Source organism: Amblyraja radiata, chromosome 20, assembly GCF_010909765.2.
Source record: "Amblyraja radiata isolate CabotCenter1 chromosome 20, sAmbRad1.1.pri, whole genome shotgun sequence".
In the NCBI taxonomy this organism is placed as follows: Eukaryota; Metazoa; Chordata; class Chondrichthyes; order Rajiformes; family Rajidae; genus Amblyraja; species Amblyraja radiata.
The window spans coordinates 14,009,178-14,016,988 of NC_045975.1; the positions used below are offsets into that span (position 1 = coordinate 14,009,178).

General features: G+C 41.3%; 1 long non-coding RNA gene across 2 annotated transcripts; it reads right to left on the reverse strand.

Moving 5' to 3' along the window:
- Positions 1–178: 178 nt before the first annotated feature.
- Positions 179–7,350, reverse strand: LOC116984631. 2 transcript variants are annotated; one of them, XR_004415088.1, is made up of 4 exons: positions 7,168–7,350; positions 6,916–6,961; positions 6,503–6,613; positions 179–413 (listed from the first exon to the last, which is right to left on the reverse strand). It is a non-coding gene; the product is annotated as an uncharacterized LOC116984631 (long non-coding RNA). The 2 variants fall into 2 exon arrangements; XR_004415089.1 differs by lacking the exon at positions 6,503–6,613.
- Between the last annotated feature and the right edge of the window lie 461 nt (positions 7,351–7,811).

A 7,811-nucleotide genomic window follows, 5' to 3' on the forward strand; every position in this document is an offset into this window, starting at 1 on the left:
TGTGTATCTGCGTACATATGAGGTCCTCCCTGCAAGTAGTTTTATATTTATATATATTTATCAACCCGCTTGCAGCAAGTTCCTTACGTGCAACACTGCAAGCGCACTGCAATGCATGTTCCTTGGAAGTACTTGTGGAAAAACAACATTAACACACACACACACCAGAGCATTATGACACGCCAGCCAATATTGTGCGTGTTTTTTTTAATACCTTTATTTATTGCTATAGAGGTGTCGGGATAAAAGGGAGATAATTGCCCTTTGTAGCGTCCATTTAAAGCTAGAAATGTCAAGAACGAGAGTGATTAAAGCTGCTCTATGTGGCTTGTGCTCAGATGGTTGAGTTTTTCCTCTCTTTTGGCCGCGTCAGTCTTCTCCCATTGACGTCACGTTTATAGTCTCTTCAGGGGCTGGAGATGATCAGAAAAAAGACTATTCTTTTGGAGAATACAGATTCCCAGCGCTAAAACATTTGCATTAAGCTCACAGCTAAGATAAAAATGGTCATAGTAACTTCGCCTAGGTGGAAAGAGGGGTGCGCTTTGATTGATTGGGTGTCGCCAGTGGGAATGGTTTAACTTGCAATTATTTTCTGGGAACAGATAGATACCTGCCCATATAAACACCCCATCACCAGCTGCACCTTTCCTCTTGTATTTGGGCATCGGAGTGGAGACAGATATTGATAAAGTAGGGATTAATTCTCTCTATTTGTCAGGCAAACAGCACCGTCTCCTGCAGTGACGCAAATAACTGAAGCTCTGCCTCTGCCTCTCTATTCTCTGCGCCCACGCACTTCGCTTAGTCTCCCACGGAATCAGTTCACAGAGCTTTGCAGGGAGAAAACCCTGAATTAAAATTGCATTTGAAATAAAAATGTTCAATGCCCTCCTAGAATGCCCTCTCTATGTAGTTGCCAATTTTTTTTTTTTTAATCAAGGTACTTCACAGTCAGACAGGCGACATTAATGTGAAAAACTAGTCTTCTTGTTCACGTCAGCCACCTTCTATATTTTGTAGTTTATAGGTTCAGGTTCATTCTTATATGTTTTTTTAAAAGGTAAAAGACAATCTTCATCACGTAACGTGTTATTTTTCAAGCCCTTTACCTCTATGTTCACAGAAGAAGCAAATGCAAGCCATAAAGATACAACACAATGACGTGTTTTCTAAACACTGAACGCATTCCCCTCTAATATGACAACAGGCAGCCCAACAGAAGTATTTACCACCTCTATAATGTTAGATACATGATCGCGTCCCCACCTTCAAAGCACTTGTATGATATACAACCGTCAATAAACAGTCCAGAATAACCTGATTGAACGCTAAGACTCTTTAAACCAATGTTAGGTCCATGCTCTGAAATGAGACGCTGTCGACTGCAGAGATTTACTAAATGGCCCCGACATATGAGTTTAGACACATCCACGCAGTGTATTTCTGATGTTCAATTTTCAAAATGATTTTGTGGTACATTCAAAGAAAATGCAAAGACACAAAAGACCTTTAATGAGTAATTAATCATTCGCTTGCATCGACAGCAGATGCAAAATCACATTTAACAACACTAAATAAAGTTCCTCACAAACGCTATCGTCCAAACACTGTACGGACAGCGAGCATGTACCCAGCAAATACATGTAGTTACAATGTTTTTCTTTCCCCCTGAAACACTGAAAACCAACGATAAGCAGAAACATGTATATTAAGATGTATTATGTTGCGAGTGTGTGGTTTAGAAAGCCCACTGTGCACAGGTGTACAGCACATATACAGCAAGTCTTCCTGCTTCAACGTGTGGGGAAATCCAAAGTGCTTTCTCTATTTAGACAGACTATCGCAGCTTTACGGGTGTCTTTGGTTCTTCCATTCTGTTTTTATAATTACGAACTTTGCAGTACACAGATAAGGCACGTACGAAGTCGTGGAGGCGATTACAATACTCATGTAAAGGATGGATTATAGCACGCAGCGGCGAAGGAAGCCCGGAGCACATCAAAACACATACTTTTACTGGAGAGGAAGGCTAAAATACTAGTATATTATTTGTGTCTATTATGTGATGGTCATCAAAACTATTATGTTGCGCTTAGTTGTTTCAAATCCTGTCACTAGTAAACTGTTATAACTCGGGAATAGAAGTACGCGCACTCAGTAGTGTTATTGTCAATGATATGACAACGTGATCCACTGCGAATTATTACATTTCTGAGAGTTTCCAAAAACAGTGAAATGTCTATATATTGAACAGTTTACGCGCACATTGGAAACACGAAAGATGGGATCTCGTAGTCTACACTGGGTGGGACTTCGAAAATGCTTGATACAACCGTGGTAGCTGATCGTGGTGCTGAAGTCCAGCATTTCTGGGAGATGAACTCGCCAAATCACAAGAATACCATAGATCGTTAAATGTGGAACTGTTAGTTTAACTTGTTGATCGCAATATTATTTTTTGGAAGCTCATTTATTGTACCAAGGATACAATAAATATCACTCCACACAGTTCCAAAGTGCCTCCATCAGAACCGTGAAGCAGCGAAGACCATATAACACATCCTGCAAGTGTTGGATGTTTGAACTAACCAACTATTCCTATCTTCTGCTCTTGCCCCTATGCCTATTTCGGCCAGTTTCCCCCAAATATGTATCTATTCCCCTTCTGAATGTTACAATCAGATCGTTGATCTCTATCTTTTCATTCAAGTCAGAACACAGCAAATATCTAAAATATCTCATTTCTGCCCCTCTCCACGTTGGAGGTACCCTCTTCTTATTTACTCTGTTAGGACCCCTTGTCACTTTGAACAATAAAATATCCTGGCAGCTTGCTCTCAGAGGGGATTATTCGCAAAGGGGAACAGCCCCATAATCGTTCCACTGTCCATATTAATTAAGTCTCCCCTTTCTGCTAAAATCTCCCTTGGTGTCTTTTGACTCTTTCAGAATGTGGAAATTAGGGGTATTAGTGCATTCAGAAGGAACTTAGTCTGAAAGTGTAAGACGTGCAGAGGCAGAGGTCCTCTTTTAAACAGTGTCTGGATATGTACTCGAAAAGATCTGCATGGCTATGAAATTAAGGCTAGAATTGTGATCTATTGGGTAGACCCCCCCCCCCCCTTCCCTAAGCATATTGGCCTCCAACTGTACTTTAACATTTCTTCAACTATTTATATGAATCAGATAGTTATCATGGCGTCATCGGCCACTGTCAAAGATGACCACATGTTGTTCAAGTACCTACTCTCCTGTACACTCTTTAAAATTGTACTATTCATCTAATTTATTCTTATCTTTTCTTCCCACAAAATTCATGTGGTATTTTAAAGCAATTTTCTACAGATTGTTTTTATTAGAATCAGATTATTATCCAGAACGATTTGTGTTCAATGAAAGGCCAATGAATCACAATTTCATCTCTCCAGCTGATTATGAGTTGAGCTTCCACTGACACTAAGGCTGCCAACTTCCTCTAGATAGCATTGTTCATCTTGCTTCACCTTTTCCTCAGCTGAGATGCTCATTCGTGGTCTTATTGTCTCTGGAATTAATAATTCCCAAACTCTCCTAGATGGCCTTTTCTTTCCCACTCTTCATCTGAAACGCACCTATTCACAACTTCATCCATCTAACCATATAACCATATAACAATTACAGCACGGAAACAGGCCATCTCGACCCTTCTAGTCCGTTCCGAACACGTATTCTCCCCTAGTCCCATATACCTGCGCTCAGACCATAACCCTCCATTCCTTTCCCGTCCATATAACTATCCAATTTATTTTTAAATGATAAAAACGAACCTGCCTCCACCACCTTCCCTGGAAGCTCATTCCACGCAGCCACCACTCTCTGAGTAAAGATCTGTTTGTTAATCTACACGTGTTCCTAGTCCAATAATGCATCTGTTTTACAATTCTCATCTTTGTATTTAAATTCCTCCATAACTTCAACTCTACCACTCTGCAATCTCCAATCCATAAAGAATTCAAGATAATTCTGCTCTGGCAATTCTGAGATCTTCCATATCTCTATTTTAAGTATATTATCAGTGGTGTATTTCACTGCCTTAGCCCTCGGCTCTGGAATTTCTTATCTAATACATGCCACCTTCTTGTTCGTTAATGTGCTTTTTAAAACGTGTCTCTCTTGCAAAGCTTTTGCTAATCCGTCTGGGAGAATTTCTCTTGCAACTTGATGTCATTTTTGTTGATAACACCAGTGTTATAGGATTGTAACGTTGAATATGTTAAATAACTGGACCTGTTGTGTAGGGAGGAAGTGCAGATACTGGTTTAAACCAAAGACAGACACAAAAAGCTGGAGCAATGCAGCAGGTCAGGCAGCATCTCTGGAGTAAAGGAATAGGTGATGTTCCGGGTCAAAACCCTTCTTCAGACCTCTGTCTGAAGGGTCTCGACCGGAAATGTCACCTATTCCTTTTCTCTAGAGAAACTGCCTAACCCACTGACTTACTCCAGCTAAATACACCTGTTGTTATTTGCATGATATTGGCATTTTTGCTTGAGTGCATCATAGAATAAGTTCCAATCTTAACATTTGTCAAAAGATGACTGTGATTTGTAAGCTTCTGTTACTGTCTCAATTAAGTTTGAATGCCCTTTCAATAAAGGAACCAACTTTTAAAATCTAAATCCCTTTGTGTCTCTTTCTGTTGTAGTTAGTACAGATTCTCAGAACCCTTTAGTCACATCCACCCTTACAAGTAATGCATATCCCTTGAGATCTTCTTGTGTAGATCTACCTCTGGACTGAAAGGAAGAAGAGATACATATTACAAGTATAGAACATAATTTCATACACCATGGATAGAGGTCTTCGAGAGAGTAGACTGCCTATAAATGGTGTTTATATAGGCAGTTTACTGATCTTATCATTTCTTATGGCTGAGGGATATGCGAAATTGGTGCAGGAGTTGAAGCAGGCAGAGACAAGCCATGATCAAACTGAATGGCAGAACACACTTCAGGGGCCTGGTGTCCCACTCCTGCTCCTATTTTAAGGGTTCTCTCCTTTCCTTGTGGGTATCAATGCTTTTGATCAAAATAAAATTGAATGATAGCACAAGAACCCAAATGCAAATCTGCCATTCTTCTTTTGCTACTGATGTTGGTATGCAGAGGGAACGACCCCTGTGATTCTACCAGGCCAATAAAAAAATGAGCCTGCAGCTTTTTTTCTAGTATCTCTGAACAGGAGGAAAGGGGGCAGAACATCTTGATTCTAAAACTGGAGCACAAGATGCACCCATTGAATGCATATTAATTGGTGGAACAAGCTGTTTCTTTTTCTCAATAGATCCATTACATGGGCAAAGTTAAACTGGAGTTCACATTAGCTGTGTGCTGCTGCAGAAATGGTGGTTGTTGTCATTGGAACAGAGGTGGTTGCAAGAGAATCTGGTAGATGTAGATAAGGGGTATATACTGGGCAGACAGGGAGAAACTGTTCCAAAGGGTAAAGACATCAGAAAATTGGGGTATAAAATGAGATTGATTCACTAAAGAACAAAAGGTGATGTGAGGCAAAATCCTTTCACACAATGTATCGTTAGGGTCTAGTGCACTGATGGAGTGCCTAGAAATAAATTCAGTCGTGATCTTATAGAGGTGTAGAAAAGGAATATTGAGAGGATTAGTTTGGGTAAATGCACAGAGTCTCTTGCCCAGAGTAGGTGAATCGAGGACCAGAGGACATTGGTTTAACGTGAAGGGGAAAAGATTTAATAGGAATCTGAGGGTGGTGGATGTCTGGAACAAACTGCCAGAGGAGATAGTTGAGGCTGGAACTATCCTAACGTTTAAGAAACAGTTAGACAGGTACATGGATAGGACAGGTTTGTAGGGCTATGGACCAAACGCAGGCAAGTGGGACTAGCGTAGTTGGGATATGTTGGCCAGTGTGAGCAAGTTGGGCTGAAGGGTCTGTTTCCACACTGTATCACTTTATGACTCTATAAGAGACCAGGATAAATATCTGAAAGGAAATCAAATGGAGTTCTGTGGGGAGAGGGAAGGGACGATGATTGACTGGATTTCTCCTTCAAAGAGCGAATATGCACTGGATGATGTAAACGACCTCCTGTTCTGCAACACATATGTGATTTCAATTTTGTGACTCTGACTGTAATTAAAAAAAGTATTTAGTTCTGATTTCTGACAATCCTAACCAATGACATTTACTGCATTGCGTGAGTAAATGCTTCTGCACACATATTTGTACGTGTGGTTATCAAAAGTTGCCAATACGTAAACATTCTGATAACATTGGGGCTGTATTTAGAGCAGTGGCGTCGGTATATGGATACCTGCGTGAATATCCTTAAAAACACAAGGAGGTGTCAAGAAATCTCATCCATCAGTGAGTCACTAGGAGTGTGTGGTTCACTACCCACATTGAGCTCAGTCAGCATACATTTTTTGTTAAAGCTGTAAAGGACCAGAAAAACAAAACAAAATACTGATTCAAACAGTACCTGTAGGTGAAGAGTAATAACAACACATTTTATAATGTAGCAGTGGATGGTTGGTACTTTGGCTGTTACATCAAGTCCCCTCGTTTCGTCGGGTTTGGATCTCGTCTCCTCCTGTTATTAAATGAATATTTTGCAAAGAGCACCGTGAACTAATACATACCTGCACAATTTCGCCAAGTACGCGACGCAGCGATATGGTCATGACAGAGTACACTATGTATCTGAGGATGCGATCAAATGTCGTTTTAAATGTTATCAAACCCATAATGCTGTTTTGTAAATACCAAAACAATGAAATGCACGCATCAAGCACATTACCATTAAACGTCGCCCTCCGGAGCACGCTTTTTATTGAAAAAAATACGAAACGCACACACACACACACACTCATGCACGATATTCTACACGCCTACCTTTCGGAGAATTTCTCCTATCCGGGCGACGCGAGTTCCCCATAACCTTTGAAATGCACAGAATGAAATCGTTTAAGTGCACAGCAGCAAATGCCTGCAATTCACGGGATAGTCTGCATGCTTAGTAGACAGACCCGTTTTGTGTCCGGTGCCAGATTCGACCGAGACGAAACAGCAAAACAACCAGCAAATAACACGGACATTACTATCTCGCTGTTCAAATATTCGCTCAACTGCAAAGCGGTATTTCACCTCTCACCGTGTGTCTGTTTAGGCTGCATTTTTTTTTCCTTTCCCGTCCGCGGCTAGCTTATACTTTCTATTTTGTGGGCGACAAACATGTTCGGGTAGCAGCCGGGTGTGATGGGTTGGATGTGTGGGGAGTTTTAGTATTTGACAGTAGCCAGACCCTGGCGGTGCTGCTCCGATCCTCCAGTGTCTTGTTGACCTGCATTGACGTCATTGCGTCACCAGGTCTCCCTTAGAAACACTGTGAGTTTCAAAAATAGAATCAAATTAATTCAACAGAAAAGAAAGACTGCACGGACCTTCAGCTGGCACCGGATAGCAACCACTGGAATCTCTCGCCCTCCCTACCCATGTCAAAAAGCAGTTGAACACACACACGAGAACACATACAATGATTTATTTAACACCCCCCCCCCCCCCCCTCCAATCCCCCCCAAAAAACATGTTTTCTCTCCCTGTCTAAAAATAGTCCCCGTGCACAGCGATTGCATGCAGCAGCTTTCTACATCACTGGCATTCCTCGCCCTTTAGGATACAGTGCTGCACGAAGAATATGAATGAACATCTGAAAAAAGACCATAAACGTGACAGGAGGGGGGAGGGGGGAGGGGGGGGTATAGTGGAAATAGAGAAAGGGGGTCAATAAT